The sequence below is a fragment of the Thunnus thynnus genome, chromosome 19 (assembly GCF_963924715.1).
Source record: "Thunnus thynnus chromosome 19, fThuThy2.1, whole genome shotgun sequence".
NCBI classification, from domain to species: Eukaryota; Metazoa; Chordata; class Actinopteri; order Scombriformes; family Scombridae; genus Thunnus; species Thunnus thynnus.
The window spans coordinates 1,759,027-1,777,825 of NC_089535.1; the positions used below are offsets into that span (position 1 = coordinate 1,759,027).

Sequence of the window (18,799 nt, forward strand, 5' to 3'; positions counted from 1 at the left end):
GAACTGGAAGTCGTTCTGCTCCGCCATCTTGCAGGTCGTCCCAAAACTCTTATTCCTGCTCTGAGGAGCCATGAGTGAAGATACACAAGAGCCTTCACGTCTTTTACCGACCGACACGCCTCCTTATTGGAAAGCTGATCAGTAGGCTTGTTTGAGATGAACTGCTCCTTTCTTGTAAAGTGGAGGGATCAGGCGGCAGCATCAGCAGGAAGTGACAAAAAGCTGCAGTCAAGTCAGACAGTTTCCAGCAGCTTTCAAAGAATCTACAGGAAGTCACAGAAATATTTACATCCTGTTAGATCTGATCCTGATTTAATAAAATGTTATCAGATCAATCTACTCAAGCTCAGCTGATCAATCACTAACATTGTTTTAATGCTGATCTGTATGATAGAATATAAACTGTTAAAATGACCTATAATCAATAATCAAAACAACATTTATTCTGTAATCTCCAATATTAGACTATTAAATTATTTTACATAGAAATGTAACTGTTGCAGCAAGCGGATCACTACCTGCTGGTCAACATGCCGACTGTAATCAGCTGATGTCACACTAATCAAACTCATTCACATCTCATTGATGAAAGAAAGAAATTCTAATAAAATGAAATTATTATTTTTTCTATGTAATTTAGTTTTTGGGAGAGATCTTTGTATAAGCTTTTATCTTCTTATCTCTCCTGCACAGATGTTTATTTACTTTAAATGAATAAATAGTTGAGTTTATTCAGGTAAAAGTGTGTTTGTTACCTACATGTGAATGTCTCTGTGTACATATCAAATGTTTCAATATTGTATAAACAATAATATTTTGTAATGCACAAACAAATAAAGTAAAATACAAATCAGACCTACTCATGCAAGAGGAAATAAAAAGCAGAAATAGACATTATATCATTTATGTGTCAAATATTCAGACTGTCGGAGCTTCACATCTGTACAGATGAAAATCTTCAAGTCACACGTGTTATCAAAAGTTATGAAATGTCATTTCAGTTCATAATATGGACAAGAATTAAATAATGATATAATCTTCATATTGTGTCTGTCTATAATTTTTGCTTATTGAATGTTTTCTGTCTCTTTGGCTGATAAAAGTTGTCATCAACACATCTGAATTCTTAGTAGAAGGTCAGACAACTGAAATCCAAAATGAAGATAAAACGTCATGTCGTTGATCAAACTCCTGAACCAATCAGCTCTTTGATCAGGTGACATCCATTCTCCCATCATGCCCTGATCCTTGCAGTGGCTGCTGGCCTGGAGACTGATTTACAAACATCATTTTTCACCAACTAATTACTATATTTGGAATAACAAGAATATTCAATATAAAATAAGTCACTAATGGGTTGACAATGGTATTTATTGATTAAACAACTTGTTAATGCTGATGGGAAGTTACTAACAATAATGAATTCCTCTCTGAGTTCAGGTCACCAGTTATGCAGTGGTTTTTGATGCTTTGCTGAGGGCTGTGCTGCAGCTTCTCAGAGGTTCAGTAATCAAGGTTTCAATGATTCATCCATTCAATAGAGGTATATTCCTTGGAGAAGTTGACATTAAGAATAAATGCTTGAATCAATAGGAATTACATATAAGCTGTAACTCTGCCCCCAAGAAGATTCTTTGGGGCTTCACTTTATGTAGAAATTAATTAGCAGAATATTTGGTGAGTCTGAGCCGCTACTTCTGGTTAAACCCTCTGCTAACTTGAATGGGGATAAAATAATTCAATCGTGCGGCTCTTCTAGACTTTCCAAATGTTATTGGACTGAATGGATCAGATTCTGATAGTGAAATGAACCATTTTATAGAAATCAGAGATTCCTTCTCATTAGTGACACCTGTAGCCATTTAATGAGCTGTAACATCCTGGTGCTCGCACTCGCTTGTTTCAGCAAAGCATCTCTCACTCCCACTCAGTCTGCAGAAAATCCAGCCCGAGTTCTTCACGTGAAAATCAGACCACAGGCTGATACAGACAACCGAGAAAGTTGGGGAGGGTCTCATTCTTTATGTTACATTACTACCTGTTCACTTATTGGCAATAAAAAACGATTAATACATGTAAATTGCTTCACAATTCTACATATAGAACCTTTAACATTAGATTTTGTTTTCTCTTAAGTGATAACAGATATAGTAGCTTAGATACACAGTAACCAATAAGTATTTTGTATTTAATTAAACTGTATAATGTCAATAACTTTAATACTTTAACACTATTGGCTGCTGGAGGAAAGAGGTTTGATTTCTGTTAAAAAAAGGCTTTCTGGCAGAAAGACCTGAAGACAAACTTCTCTCATGTGTTTTAATTTGTTCTTCTTCTCTCCTCCCGTGACCTGGAAACCGTTCCTCCACCGCCATCATGGAGGATCTTTCAATCCCTGAAATGCTCCTGGAGGAGACGAGGAGCGAGGAACCACAGGTGTATCCTCTGTGGAAGTTTTTTTACAGGACGGCAACACCCCTTCATCGAATCTGTTTATTGATTGGTCAGCTGATCTGATGGGACAGTAAACAGTCGGGCTGTTGTTGTAATAATCTACCTGTGGAACAAGAATGAAAGCATCAACAGCTGCTGATCATATTTAATAATAAAGTACAAATGACTGAATCATGAATCAATAACAAAAAACACTCTTGTAACTTTATTATTTTTCTTCATAAGTCAAAAGTCTTCTCCTTTATTCTTTTGTTTCAGTGCGTCTCAGCTCCTTCAGGAAAATATGACGTCACACAGCTGCGTCTCCTATAAAATCATCCTGAGCCTGAAAATAACGTCAGACTGTCACAAACTAAACAAGCAACATTTTATTTCAACATATTCCTTCTCATTGGTTGTGTTCTTTCAGTAATTAACAGATTTAAATTGTCTATTTGTGTCTTATTCTGTGACAGACAGTTGCTGCTATAAATCTATAATCAAATAATAAAACACTGGAGCAGTTATCAGCTGTTCCAGGTATCACTATGTGGAAATTATTAAGTGACAGTGTAACGTGTTAATTAATTGTACATGAATTACAACTTTAAACTTTATAGATTGAACTGTTAGTTAATAATTTCTACATCATATTTTGATCACTGACTTCTTCATATTTGACAGTTGAGGTGATGTCCGTCATGAGTAGTTGTCGTCTCCTCAAAATGACGCTGGAGTGAACGAGAATTAAAACTCTCTCATCCTCACTGAGAGGAGCTGAGACACGAGGAAGAGACGTGAGAGAGGGAAGTGAGGAGACACATTAGTGTAAAGAAAAACACCTACAGTGAACTGCAGCTGGGACGATGAGAGCGACTCCCTTATGTGACGTAATTTGACACATTGTTGAAAAAAAAAAGCTCGTTTTAAGGGCGCTGCTCAACATTCCCACTTTTCCATCTGAATTTCTGCTTTTATGTCTCGTTAAACTAATAAAATCATACATTAACCTTTTACAGGACAATTTTAATGATACATAAAATGTAAATCCAGCAAGAAATTCAACCTGCAAGTTGCTCTTTAAGTTGATTCATGAGAGCGGGCATACATCACTTCCCTGTCGTCAGAAAGGCCACGCCCCCTTTTGGGTGAAAACAAGTGTTGTAAAAGTGCTGCACAAAAATTGTGAAATTTAGTGGCACCATGCCTAAAAGCTGCTGCGTCACGTTTTGCACATCGAACAATAAAAAAACCTCCAGTTTACAATTTCCTTTACATCCCCAAAGAGCGAAAGACGGTAAAAGAAGAGATCTGAGATATTTATTTATAAATCAGCATGTCAGTGTCTCTCCTATTAGATAAATATGAAGACATCCATGCCAGTGCTCTAGATGAGAAGTTAAATTTAGAGAGTTTCGATATTAAAACATCATGATTGACTGTGTCGAATGCTTTACACAGATCTAAAATACAGCACCAACTACTCCTCCTTTGTCAAGTCTTGATTTAATTTGCTCTATTAAGTGCAAGGTAGCAGTTTCAGTGGAATGATTTGCTCTAAAGCCAAATTGCATATGATGTAGACCAAAACTGCTTGTATTAAGAAATGTTGTCAGTTGTTTAATGACAACTTTCTCAGCAGCCTTTGAGAGTACTGGCAGTATACTTATTGGTCTGTAGTTACTGGCTTCAAGGCGGTCTCCAGATTTAAAAACAGATGTGACAATGGCACATTTCCAGTCATCAGGAAAGGAGCTGTGTTTAAAAGACAAGTTCATTAAATGAGCAATAGGGGGAGTTAAAATATCTTTGTGTGATTTAACAAACATGGTGTCAAATTGGAAAGTATCTTTACTTTTGGAGCTTTTTAAGGAGCTGATGATTTTGTTTACTTGTAACTCATTCGTCTCTATTATTAAACTACTTGAATAACTTGTTCACCACATCAGTGACAGAGTGTCAGAGAGGAGTTACAGGAAGCCGTTTTGTTGTGATCAGATCAACATGCAGCAGCAGGATGAGAGCTGAGTGTGTTTCAGGTTTGTTATGACTAGGAGACACAGAGAGTATTTATGTTTTATCCTAGTATTTAAAATTGTGTTTTACAGCAGACAGATACAGCTGTCTGCTGTATCTTTGTTTTCAACTCTTTATTGTATCAGTCTTACAACATGTAACATAGAGACAAAAACAGAAAACATTTAGGCATCATAATGAAACAAGGATAACATAACAGACATGACTCCACTCTCTGGACAAAATACATTCAACATGTTAACATGAAGCAGTCAGCTGCATCTGGACTGCACCTGCTGCAGGAAGTCACATTATTGTGAACCTCCTCCTTCCCTCCTCTCTGTTTGGGTGTTTGAACTATTTTACTTTCGTTTTCTTCACCGTCATGTCGCAGACATTGTTCTCCGTATGGTAAGGTCATAACTGACAGTTTTCAGTGTTTAATGACTCCTCTCTGCTCTCACTGTTAGTTTAATGAGTCACTCAGTTGTTGAAAGTGTTTGTGTGAATATCTTGTGTTTGTCTTCAGATCAGATCTGTTAACAGTTTGTGTTCAGGATCAATAACTGCTCCAACAGCAGGAGAGATGATGGTGACATATAGTCATGTGTGAATGTGTTGCTTTTCAATGTTAATGATGATCCATCAACAACTTTGATGTTTTCATGTTTTATATTGTTGCAGATGTGTTTCTCTGTGCTGAAGTCAGTCTGAAGTTGGTTATCTGACTCCTTTAACCAATCAGAGGGAGTTTTTAGGGAGTGTCAATAACTGACTTGTCATCATACAACAGGTAGGAAATTATTATTGAAAATAGTCTAATGTTTTATTTCTATTTGTTGTTAATATTATTATTAATTCCTGCAATAGACTATCCACAGGATCAGGCTCAATGTGGATTGGTCTTTAAGCTGAATGACTGAAATTTTTGTCAGTTGACTTAAAATTAATGTTTAATGATACATTAAAAAAAGCAATTATCAAACATGACAAAGAGTAAAGTTTATATAGACACCAAATGAATTGCATCATGCTGACGTCATTATATGAACAATTCATGGCAGGACTTGATACATAATCAAGATAAAACACATTATCAGTGTCTGAAATAATCACAAAAACTGTCACATAATCCCACACATCTATACAAAAATATAAATACATACAAATATGAGAAACAATTTTAACATTTATGACAACAAATATATTAAAAAATATATATTTGTTGTAAAATATAGAGAACCAGATGTGCCATAGTCATCAATCAGACTGTGATTGACAGCAACATGATCATTAAACATGTACTTGCTGACATAAAAACAAAGGACACTCATCAACCCCTGTGTCTTTATTATTTCTGACATAACATGATTGTTTGCCTGACTGGTCACAGTATTTAGGCTCCTAATGGCTAAAAAGTAATACAGTGTTCTTATTTTATGCTTTTAAATTGGCAAAGACCTCAGAGTTTGAATTTACCAGCAGTCAAATTAGAGAAGCTGCTTTTACCAAAGTAACTGGATGTACTGCTGTCATCTGATATAATGGAGTATTCTTACATTGATGTATTGGTACTTTTGCTGAAGTTAAGTATCTGAGTTCTTCAACCACTGACATCAGGAGACAGAGAATTAAGGAGAAGAACAAAACTAAAACTACATCTTCTATGCTTATTGTATTTAGTGATTTGTGGTCAGAGATGTGAACACAGTGTTATCTCAGTCTCAGGTCTCCAGCAGTCAAACTAAATGATTTTCAGTGTTAACAATACAGATATTTACAGGAAGGACACATTTATAATCATTTTGTAAGACTTGTGGCACAAAGATATATTTAATTATAATGTAATCTAAATGTGTGTAAATAAATAACATTTGATAGTTTTATAGTTTGTTATTTTGTCTGAATCCCAGAATTCATTGTGCTGCTGAAACCAAACCTACAACATCTGCTGTGGTTTTTATTTTTAACAGTAACTTCCTGTTTTACACAGTTCTTTCTGTTTTAACAGAGCAGGAAGCAGCGCTGCATTGAAATACTTTTTGATATATTGTAACAAAATCCCATCCTACAAATAACCCTAAGATATTGCACAATTACATATTTACAATATGACATATTAAATCAACTTGTTTGATTTGATTTAATGATTGGGACAGTGTTCAGTTTTTAAACATTAAAGATACACTGGAGTTAGCTCAAAGCTAATTTACATCTGTAGTCCCCCACAATCAAAACATACAACAAACAGTACAAAGCAAAAAAACACACAAAATACAAAATACAAAGCTACACACAACAGCACATCACATACACCCACAATGTCAATCAGAAATTAATAATGTAAACTTGTCAAATTAAAAGCAAGACTACCTGCACTAATGAGAAGACCATAGATGGAGTTTAGCCTCAGTGGTCACACAGCTGATTGGTCTTTAGTAGATTTTTTAATTTGGCCTTGAATGTATTGATTGAACTGCAGCTCTTCATATCATCAGGTAGGACGTTCACTGAGTTGTGGTTTTCACAGAGAAAGCTGATTGTCCAAATACAGTGTGATGAAATGGTCCAATAATGTATAGAGGATATTCTGGAGGATCTAATAGAACTTACTGAGCGAGTGAACACAAAGTCACATAGTGGAGGAGGACAAACCATTTAACATTTATAAACTAGGCACAAATTAGAGAATAATCTAAAATTGTCAAAGCTCAGTAAATTGTATTTCTCCAGAACCCTACAGTGATGGAAATGCATTGGCTTTTTGTCCAGAGTTTTTAGAGTTTGTTTGTATAAGGACTCAAGAGGTTTTATGGCTGTTTCTCCAGCCTGCCCCCAACATGTGATCAATAAGACATCTGGGAAAGAATCATAGCTGCATAAATATCTGCAGCGTCCAAAGACAGACAGTTTCTAATATGTCTAAAATTTGGTAAGTTGTACTTTATGGTTTTAACCGTTTTTTTAACATGTTTCTTAAAGTTCAAATTTGGATCCAGTGTCACACCAAGATATTTAAAATCAGTGACTTTGTCAATTTTTTCACCTTTCATGAAAATATCAGCGTTAGGAGGTTGTACCATAGTCTTAGAGAAAAACATACCTGTTGTCTTGTTTACATTTAGACTCAGACATGATTGATCAAGCCAATGTGTGATCCTTTCCAATGCAATTGTTAGCTTAGCAGCAGCTAACTCAGCTGTTTTTGCATGTGTGTACACAACGGTGTCATCTGCATACATTTGTAGTTCTGCATCATGACACTGTTGAGGGAGATCATTAATATATAGGCTAAATAATAGGGGACCTAACACTGACCCTTGTGGAACACCCATTGTGCACTTCATGTTACTGGACAGTATGTCACCAACTTTAACACATTGTCTCCTATTAGATAAATATGAAGACATCCATGCCAGTGCTCTAGATGAGAAGTTACATTTAGAGAGCTTCTATATTAAAACATCATGATTGACTGTGTCGAATGTTTTACACAGATCTAAAAATACAGCACCAACTACTCCTACTTTGTCAAGTCTTGATTTAATTTGCTCTATTAAGTGCAAGGTAGCAGTTTCAGTGAAATGATTTGCTCTAAAGCCAAATTGCATATGATGTAGACCAAAACTGCTTGTATTAAGAAATGTTGTCAGTTGTTTAATGACAACTTTCTCAGCAGCCTTTGAGAGTACTGGAAGTAAACTTATTGGTCTGTAGTTACTGGCTTCAAGGCGGTCTCCAGATTTAAAAATAGGTGTGACAACGGCACATTTCCAGTCATCAGGAAAGGAGCTGTGTTTAAAAGACAAGTTCATTAAATGAGCAATAGGGGGAGTTAAAATATCTTTGTGTGGTTTAACAAACATGGTGTCAAATTGGAAAGTATCTTTACTTTTGGAGCTTTTTAAGGAGCTGATGATTTTGTTTACTTGTAACTCATTCGTCTCTAAAACCTGACCTGTAGCATCTATAGCAACAATATCCAGTTTCCTTTATGTAATTTTTTTCTCCTAAATATTTTGGGTCCCTCCTTGTGAGATTATAAATGTTTTTCCAGATCAATTTACTGTTGCCTTTTGCTTCATTCAATATATTGAGATAGAAATGAGATTTTGCTTCTCTTTGTTCCTTAAACCTTTATAAATCAGCATGTCAGTGTCTCTTCTAGTTTTAACTGCCTTCCTTAGTGCAGCATCTCTAGATTTCATTAGTTTCCACAAATGTTCATTAAACCATTAAACAGTAAATAGTTTTTATTTTTAGATTTTATCTGTATCCTCACATTAAATCTTTCCCTCACAGAGTTGATTGTGTGAGTAAAAGTATCACAGCCATAGTCCAGATCATCAGAGGACAGAACATCATCCCAGTTCAAGCTGTTCATTTCATTGGTAAATTCTTCTTGCTTAGCTCTGGGTATGCATTGAAGGATCATTGTCTTAGTTGCTGTGGTCTTAAATCTACTTTTAGTCAGTTTTCTCGATGAGATTAGATTATCCTTTACATTTACAAATGTAACATTAGATACATAGATGTCTGCTGAACAACGTGTATCTGAACATATTAAAAAGAAAATCTTTTCTACATAAACAGTCCCGTTTCATGCTGAATTTATTTTTAATAATCAGCCACTTTGAAACCCTCTGGGCTCTCCTCTCTGACCTTTTGTGGTTATTTCCTGGTTAAAGTCATTTCTTGTGATTTATGACTCAGAGGATTTTCTGTCGTCTTTCTTCGTCTTTCTCTGACTGTTTCAGTGTTTCAGACCTCCTCCTCTTTGCTGTCACTGTTAGTTTCATGTGAATGTAACACTCACTGCAAGTCACTAGCATAAGAAATGACAATAAAAGATGTAAAGTAAGTATTTTTATTGCAGACGATCAGATTGAGATTTATTACATTCAGCCACCTGAACTTCCTCCCAGTTAATTTCCCAGCTATCACTAACAGGGCAGGGGCTGAGTTTAACTAAGACACACCAGTGCACACTGCAGTCAATAAGTCCTACACACCAGGTGAGTTAACACACTCCAAACTGGAACACGTGACTATCTTCACAGCAACCGACTAACAACCACAGCTCACCTTAAACCTGCCCTGACTGGCTGACTGGGATTAATGGTGGGACAGCAGGCAGACTGATATTAAAACAAACAAACAAAAATAAGAAAAAAAGAAAACTAGTCCGCTCCAAGGGCAATACCCGTATCTTTTTGCCCGCTACCAGCTCACTTACCAGGGCGGACTAGACAGGAAAGAAAACCTCAATAAAACAAACAGACAAATGATACAAATAATCCCACAGCAGGAGCAGCTAATAGACCACTGATGCTCTGGTACGTAGATTTATTTCCGTACTGACTACCAGCCGCCTTCAACCCAGCAGGGAAGCAGGTCAGTCATTCCTGCAGTCTCGCCTTCCCTGAATGCCAAAATAACCACTCTGTTCCTCCTTCAGGTAGCTTTATATCTGCCAAACCTCAACAACTGGTGCATCTCCACTTTTTACACCTGCCACATGAATGTAAGAAGCAGAGAAGTTAAAACATTTATGACGCTTCAAAATCTCTGATCTGTTCATGTTCCATCTGTGCTGAAGTCAGTCTGAAGTTGGTCGTGCGTTTCATAAAGTCTGTTCACTTTTTAAAAATACTTCAGTAAAATACAGTTAAAAGACATGAATACACCTCCTCTGTGAAACATCTTTTACAGTTCAGAGTTGGAATCATTTTGGAGATATTTTAATGGTTAAAGTTAAAAAACAAAACAAAAACACACAAATCATAAACTGTTAACATGCAAAACCATCCATACATGATATATAAATACATAATGTTCTGATAGTCCAGTCATGAGAATAAAATGGTGAAAGTATCTCTTAAATATTATTAAACTACTTGAATAACTTGTTCACCACATCAGTGACAGAGTGTCAGAGAGGAGTTACAGGAAGCCATTTTGTTGTGATCAGATCAACATGCAGCAGCAGGATGAGAGCTGAGTGTGTTTCAGGTTTGTTATGACTAGGAGACACAGAGAGTATTTATGTTTTATCCTAGTATTTAAAATTGTGTTTTACAGCAGACAGATACAGCTGTCTGCTGTATCTTTGTTTTCAACTCTTTATTGTATCAGTCTTACAACATGTAACATAGAGACAAAAACAGAAAACATTTAGGCATCATAATGAAACAAGGATAACATAACAGACATGACTCCACTCTCTGGACAAAATACATTCAACATGTTAACATGAAGCAGTCAGCTGCATCTGGACTGCACCTGCTGCAGGAAGTCACATTATTGTGAACCTCCTCCTTCCCTCCTCTCTGTTTGGGTGTTTGAACTATTTTACTTTCGTTTTCTTCACCGCCGTGTCGCAGACATTGTTCTCCGTATGGTAAGGTCATAACTGACAGTTTTCAGTGTTTAATGACTCCTCTCTGCTCTCACTGTTAGTTTAATGAGTCACTCAGTTGTTGAAAGTGTTTGTGTATAGTCATGTGTGAATGTGTTGCTTTTCAATGTTAATGATGATCCATCAACAACTTTGATGTTTTCATGTTTTATATTGTTGCAGATGTGTTTCTCTGTGCTGAAGTCAGTCTGAAGTTGGTTATCTGACTCCTTCAACCAATCAGAGGGGGTTTTTAGGGAGTGCCAATAACTGACTTGTCATCATACAACAGGTAGGAAATTATTATTGAAAATAGTCTAATGTTTTATTTCTATTTGTTGTTAATATTATTATTAATTCCTGCAATAGACTATCCACAGGATCAGGCTCAATGTGGATTGGTCTTTAAGCTGAATGACTGAAATTTTTGTCAGTTGACTTAAAATTAATGTTTAATGATACATTAAAAAAAGCGATTATCAAACATGACAAAGAGTAAAGTTTATATAGACACCAAATGAGTTGCATCATGCTGACGTCATTATATGAACAATTCATGGCAGGACTTGATACATAATCAAGATAAAACACATTATCAGTGTCTGAAATAATCACAAAAACTGTCACATAATCCCACACATCTATACAAAAATATAAATACATACAAATATGAGAAACAATTTTAACATTTATGACAACAAATATATTAAAAAATATATATTTGTTGTAAAATATAGAGAACCAGATGTGCCATAGTCATCAATCAGACTGTGATTGACAGCAACATGATCATTAAACATGTACTTGCTGACATAAAAACAAAGGACACTCATCAACCCCTGTGTCTTTATTATTTCTGACATAACATGATTGTTTGCCTGACTGGTCACAGTATTTAGGCTCCTAATGGCTAAAAAGTAATACAGTGTTCTTATTTTATGCTTTTAAATTGGCAAAGACCTCAGAGTTTGAATTTACCAGCAGTCAAATTAGAGAAGCTGCTTTTACCAAAGTAACTGGATGTACTGCTGTCATCTGATATAATGGAGTATTCTTACATTGATGTATTGGTACTTTTGCTGAAGTTAAGTATCTGAGTTCTTCAACCACTGACATCAGGAGACAGAGAATTAAGGAGAAGAACAAAACTAAAACTACATCTTCTATGCTTATTGTATTTAGTGATTTGTGGTCAGAGATGTGAACACAGTGTTATCTCAGTCTCAGGTCTCCAGCAGTCAAACTAAATGATTTTCAGTGTTAACAATACAGATATTTACAGGAAGGACACATTTATAATCATTTTGTAAGACTTGTGGCACAAAGATATATTTAATTATAATGTAATCTAAATGTGTGTAAATAAATAACATTTGATAGTTTTATAGTTTGTTATTTTGTCTGAATCCCAGAATTCATTGTGCTGCTGAAACCAAACCTACAACATCTGCTGTGGTTTTTATTTTTAACAGTAACTTCCTGTTTTACACAGTTCTTTCTGTTTTAACAGAGCAGGAAGCAGCGCTGCATTGAAATACTTTTTGATATATTGTAACAAAATCCCATCCTACAAATAACCCTAAGATATTGCACAATTACATATTTACAATATGACATATTAAATCAACTTGTTTGATTTGATTTAATGATTGGGACAGTGTTCAGTTTTTAAACATTAAAGATACACTGGAGTTAGCTCAAAGCTAATTTACATCTGTAGTCCCCCACAATCAAAACATACAACAAACAGTACAAAGCAAAAAAACACACAAAATACAAAATACAAAGCTACACACAACAGCACATCACATACACCCACAATGTCAATCAGAAATTAATAATGTAAACTTGTCAAATTAAAAGCAAGACTACCTGCACTAATGAGAAGACCATAGATGGAGTTTAGCCTCAGTGGTCACACAGCTGATTGGTCTTTAGTAGATTTTTTAATTTGGCCTTGAATGTATTGATTGAACTGCAGCTCTTCATATCATCAGGTAGGACGTTCACTGAGTTGTGGTTTTCACAGAGAAAGCTGATTGTCCAAATACAGTGTGATGAAATGGTCCAATAATGTATAGAGGATATTCTGGAGGATCTAATAGAACTTACTGAGCGAGTGAACACAAAGTCACATAGTGGAGGAGGACAAACCATTTAACATTTATAAACTAGGCACAAATTAGAGAATAATCTAAAATTGTCAAAGCTCAGTAAATTGTATTTCTCCAGAACCCTACAGTGATGGAAATGCATTGGCTTTTTGTCCAGAGTTTTTAGAGTTTGTTTGTATAAGGACTCAAGAGGTTTTATGGCTGTTTCTCCAGCCTGCCCCCAACATGTGATCAATAAGACATCTGGGAAAGAATCATAGCTGCATAAATATCTGCAGCGTCCAAAGACAGACAGTTTCTAATATGTCTAAAATTTGGTAAGTTGTACTTTATGGTTTTAACCGTTTTTTTAACATGTTTCTTAAAGTTCAAATTTGGATCCAGTGTCACACCAAGATATTTAAAATCAGTGACTTTGTCAATTTTTTCACCTTTCATGAAAATATCAGCGTTAGGAGGTTGTACCATAGTCTTAGAGAAAAACATACCTGTTGTCTTGTTTACATTTAGACTCAGACATGATTGATCAAGCCAATGTGTGATCCTTTCCAATGCAATTGTTAGCTTAGCAGCAGCTAACTCAGCTGTTTTTGCATGTGTGTACACAACGGTGTCATCTGCATACATTTGTAGTTCTGCATCATGACACTGTTGAGGGAGATCATTAATATATAGGCTAAATAATAGGGGACCTAACACTGACCCTTGTGGAACACCCATTGTGCACTTCATGTTACTGGACAGTATGTCACCAACTTTAACACATTGTCTCCTATTAGATAAATATGAAGACATCCATGCCAGTGCTCTAGATGAGAAGTTACATTTAGAGAGCTTCTATATTAAAACATCATGATTGACTGTGTCGAATGTTTTACACAGATCTAAAAATACAGCACCAACTACTCCTACTTTGTCAAGTCTTGATTTAATTTGCTCTATTAAGTGCAAGGTAGCAGTTTCAGTGAAATGATTTGCTCTAAAGCCAAATTGCATATGATGTAGACCAAAACTGCTTGTATTAAGAAATGTTGTCAGTTGTTTAATGACAACTTTCTCAGCAGCCTTTGAGAGTACTGGAAGTAAACTTATTGGTCTGTAGTTACTGGCTTCAAGGCGGTCTCCAGATTTAAAAATAGGTGTGACAACGGCACATTTCCAGTCATCAGGAAAGGAGCTGTGTTTAAAAGACAAGTTCATTAAATGAGCAATAGGGGGAGTTAAAATATCTTTGTGTGGTTTAACAAACATGGTGTCAAATTGGAAAGTATCTTTACTTTTGGAGCTTTTTAAGGAGCTGATGATTTTGTTTACTTGTAACTCATTCGTCTCTAAAACCTGACCTGTAGCATCTATAGCAACAATATCCAGTTTCCTTTATGTAATTTTTTTCTCCTAAATATTTTGGGTCCCTCCTTGTGAGATTATAAATGTTTTTCCAGATCAATTTACTGTTGCCTTTTGCTTCATTCAATATATTGAGATAGAAATGAGATTTTGCTTCTCTTTGTTCCTTAAACCTTTATAAATCAGCATGTCAGTGTCTCTTCTAGTTTTAACTGCCTTCCTTAGTGCAGCATCTCTAGATTTCATTAGTTTCCACAAATGTTCATTAAACCATTAAACAGTAAATAGTTTTTATTTTTAGATTTTATCTGTATCCTCACATTAAATCTTTCCCTCACAGAGTTGATTGTGTGAGTAAAAGTATCACAGCCATAGTCCAGATCATCAGAGGACAGAACATCATCCCAGTTCAAGCTGTTCATTTCATTGGTAAATTCTTCTTGCTTAGCTCTGGGTATGCATTGAAGGATCATTGTCTTAGTTGCTGTGGTCTTAAATCTACTTTTAGTCAGTTTTCTCGATGAGATTAGATTATCCTTTACATTTACAAATGTAACATTAGATACATAGATGTCTGCTGAACAACGTGTATCTGAACATATTAAAAAGAAAATCTTTTCTACATAAACAGTCCCGTTTCATGCTGAATTTATTTTTAATAATCAGCCACTTTGAAACCCTCTGGGCTCTCCTCTCTGACCTTTTGTGGTTATTTCCTGGTTAAAGTCATTTCTTGTGATTTATGACTCAGAGGATTTTCTGTCGTCTTTCTTCGTCTTTCTCTGACTGTTTCAGTGTTTCAGACCTCCTCCTCTTTGCTGTCACTGTTAGTTTCATGTGAATGTAACACTCACTGCAAGTCACTAGCATAAGAAATGACAATAAAAGATGTAAAGTAAGTATTTTTATTGCAGACGATCAGATTGAGATTTATTACATTCAGCCACCTGAACTTCCTCCCAGTTAATTTCCCAGCTATCACTAACAGGGCAGGGGCTGAGTTTAACTAAGACACACCAGTGCACACTGCAGTCAATAAGTCCTACACACCAGGTGAGTTAACACACTCCAAACTGGAACACGTGACTATCTTCACAGCAACCGACTAACAACCACAGCTCACCTTAAACCTGCCCTGACTGGCTGACTGGGATTAATGGTGGGACAGCAGGCAGACTGATATTAAAACAAACAAACAAAAATAAGAAAAAAAGAAAACTAGTCCGCTCCAAGGGCAATACCCGTATCTTTTTGCCCGCTACCAGCTCACTTACCAGGGCGGACTAGACAGGAAAGAAAACCTCAATAAAACAAACAGACAAATGATACAAATAATCCCACAGCAGGAGCAGCTAATAGACCACTGATGCTCTGGTACGTAGATTTATTTCCGTACTGACTACCAGCCGCCTTCAACCCAGCAGGGAAGCAGGTCAGTCATTCCTGCAGTCTCGCCTTCCCTGAATGCCAAAATAACCACTCTGTTCCTCCTTCAGGTAGCTTTATATCTGCCAAACCTCAACAACTGGTGCATCTCCACTTTTTACACCTGCCACATGAATGTAAGAAGCAGAGAAGTTAAAACATTTATGACGCTTCAAAATCTCTGATCTGTTCATGTTCCATCTGTGCTGAAGTCAGTCTGAAGTTGGTCGTGCGTTTCATAAAGTCTGTTCACTTTTTAAAAATACTTCAGTAAAATACAGTTAAAAGACATGAATACACCTCCTCTGTGAAACATCTTTTACAGTTCAGAGTTGGAATCATTTTGGAGATATTTTAATGGTTAAAGTTAAAAAACAAAACAAAAACACACAAATCATAAACTGTTAACATGCAAAACCATCCATACATGATATATAAATACATAATGTTCTGATAGTCCAGTCATGAGAATAAAATGGTGAAAGTATCTCTTAAATATTATTAAACTACTTGAATAACTTGTTCACCACATCAGTGACAGAGTGTCAGAGAGGAGTTACAGGAAGCCATTTTGTTGTGATCAGATCAACATGCAGCAGCAGGATGAGAGCTGAGTGTGTTTCAGGTTTGTTATGACTAGGAGACACAGAGAGTATTTATGTTTTATCCTAGTATTTAAAATTGTGTTTTACAGCAGACAGATACAGCTGTCTGCTGTATCTTTGTTTTCAACTCTTTATTGTATCAGTCTTACAACATGTAACATAGAGACAAAAACAGAAAACATTTAGGCATCATAATGAAACAAGGATAACATAACAGACATGACTCCACTCTCTGGACAAAATACATTCAACATGTTAACATGAAGCAGTCAGCTGCATCTGGACTGCACCTGCTGCAGGAAGTCACATTATTGTGAACCTCCTCCTTCCCTCCTCTCTGTTTGGGTGTTTGAACTATTTTACTTTCGTTTTCTTCACCGCCGTGTCGCAGACATTGTTCTCCGTATGGTAAGGTCATAACTGACAGTTTTCAGTGTTTAATGACTCCTCTCTGCTCTCACTGTTAGTTTAATGAGTCACTCAGTTGTTGAAAGTGTTTGTGTATAGTCATGTGTGAATGTGTTGCTTTTCAATGTTAATGATGATCCATCAACAACTTTGATGTTTTCATGTTTTATATTGTTGCAGATGTGTTTCTCTGTGCTGAAGTCAGTCTGAAGTTGGTTATCTGACTCCTTCAACCAATCAGAGGGGGTTTTTAGGGAGTGCCAATAACTGACTTGTCATCATACAACAGGTAGGAAATTATTATTGAAAATAGTCTAATGTTTTATTTCTATTTGTTGTTAATATTATTATTAATTCCTGCAATAGACTATCCACAGGATCAGGCTCAATGTGGATTGGTCTTTAAGCTGAATGACTGAAATTTTTGTCAGTTGACTTAAAATTAATGTTTAATGATACATTAAAAAAAGCGATTATCAAACATGACAAAGAGTAAAGTTTATATAGACACCAAATGAGTTGCATCATGCTGACGTCATTATATGAACAATTCATGGCAGGACTTGATACATAATCAAGATAAAACACATTATCAGTGTCTGAAATAATCACAAAAACTGTCACATAATCCCACACATCTATACAAAAATATAAATACATACAAATATGAGAAACAATTTTAACATTTATGACAACAAATATATTAAAAAATATATATTTGTTGTAAAATATAGAGAACCAGATGTGCCATAGTCATCAATCAGACTGTGATTGACAGCAACATGATCATTAAACATGTACTTGCTGACATAAAAACAAAGGACACTCATCAACCCCTGTGTCTTTATTATTTCTGACATAACATGATTGTTTGCCTGACTGGTCACAGTATTTAGGCTCCTAATGGCTAAAAAGTAATACAGTGTTCTTATTTTATGCTTTTAAATTGGCAAAGACCTCAGAGTTTGAATTTACCAGCAGTCAAATTAGAGAAGCTGCTTTTACCAAAGTAACTGGATGTACTGCTGTCATCTGATATAATGGAGTATTCTTACATTGATGTATTGGTACTTTTGCTGAAGTTAAGTATCTGAGTTCTTCAACCACTGACATCAGGAGACAGAGAATTAAGGAGAAGAACAAAACTAAAACTACATCTTCTATGCTTATTGTATTTAGTGATTTGTGGTCAGAGATGTAAACACAGTGTTATCTCAGTCTCAGGTCTCCAGCAGTCAAACTAAATGATTTTCAGTGTTAACAATACAGATATTTACAGGAAGGACACATTTATAATCATTTTGTAAGACTTGTGGCACAAAGATATATTTAATTATAATGTAATCTAAATGTGTGTAAATAAATAACATTTGATAGTTTTATAGTTTGTTATTTTGTCTGAATCCCAGAATTCATTGTGCTGCTGAAACCAAACCTACAACATCTGCTGTGGTTTTTATTTTTAACAGTAACTTCCTGTTTTACACAGTTCTTTCTGTTTTAACAGAGCAGGAAGCAGCGCTGCATTGAAATACTTTTTGATATATTGTAACAAAATCCCATCCTACAAATAACCCTAAGATATTGCACAATTACATATTTACAATATGACATATTAAATCAACTTGTTTGATTTGATTTAATGATTGGGACAGTGTTCAGTTTTTAAACATTAAAGATACACTGGAGTTAGCTCAAAGCTAATTTACATCTGTAGTCCCCCACAATCAAAACATACAACAAACAGTACAAAGCAAAAAAACACACAAAATACAAAATACAAAGCTACACACAACAGCACATCACATACACCCACAATGTCAATCAGAAATTAATAATGTAAACTTGTCAAATTAAAAGCAAGACTACCTGCACTAATGAGAAGACCATAGATGGAGTTTAGCCTCAGTGGTCACACAGCTGATTGGTCTTTAGTAGATTTTTTAATTTGGCCTTGAATGTATTGATTGAACTGCAGCTCTTCATATCATCAGGTAGGACGTTCACTGAGTTGTGGTTTTCACAGAGAAAGCTGACTGTCCAAATACAGTGTG

At 35.6% G+C, this 18,799-nt stretch overlaps 2 protein-coding genes across 2 annotated transcripts in view; both read left to right on the forward strand.

The window, feature by feature from the left end:
* Positions 1–1,042, forward strand: part of LOC137170630 (uncharacterized) — a 12,381-nt gene extending 11,339 nt beyond the window's left edge. The window contains exon 4 of the mRNA XM_067574138.1: positions 1–1,042. This exon is cut by the window's left edge and continues 2,115 nt beyond it. The gene's annotated coding sequence lies outside the window, so the exon portion shown is untranslated.
* LOC137170628 (uncharacterized) overlaps positions 1–18,799 on the forward strand; it is a 456,230-nt gene that overhangs the window by 214,797 nt on the left and 222,634 nt on the right. The gene's annotated exons all lie outside the window — the stretch shown is intronic.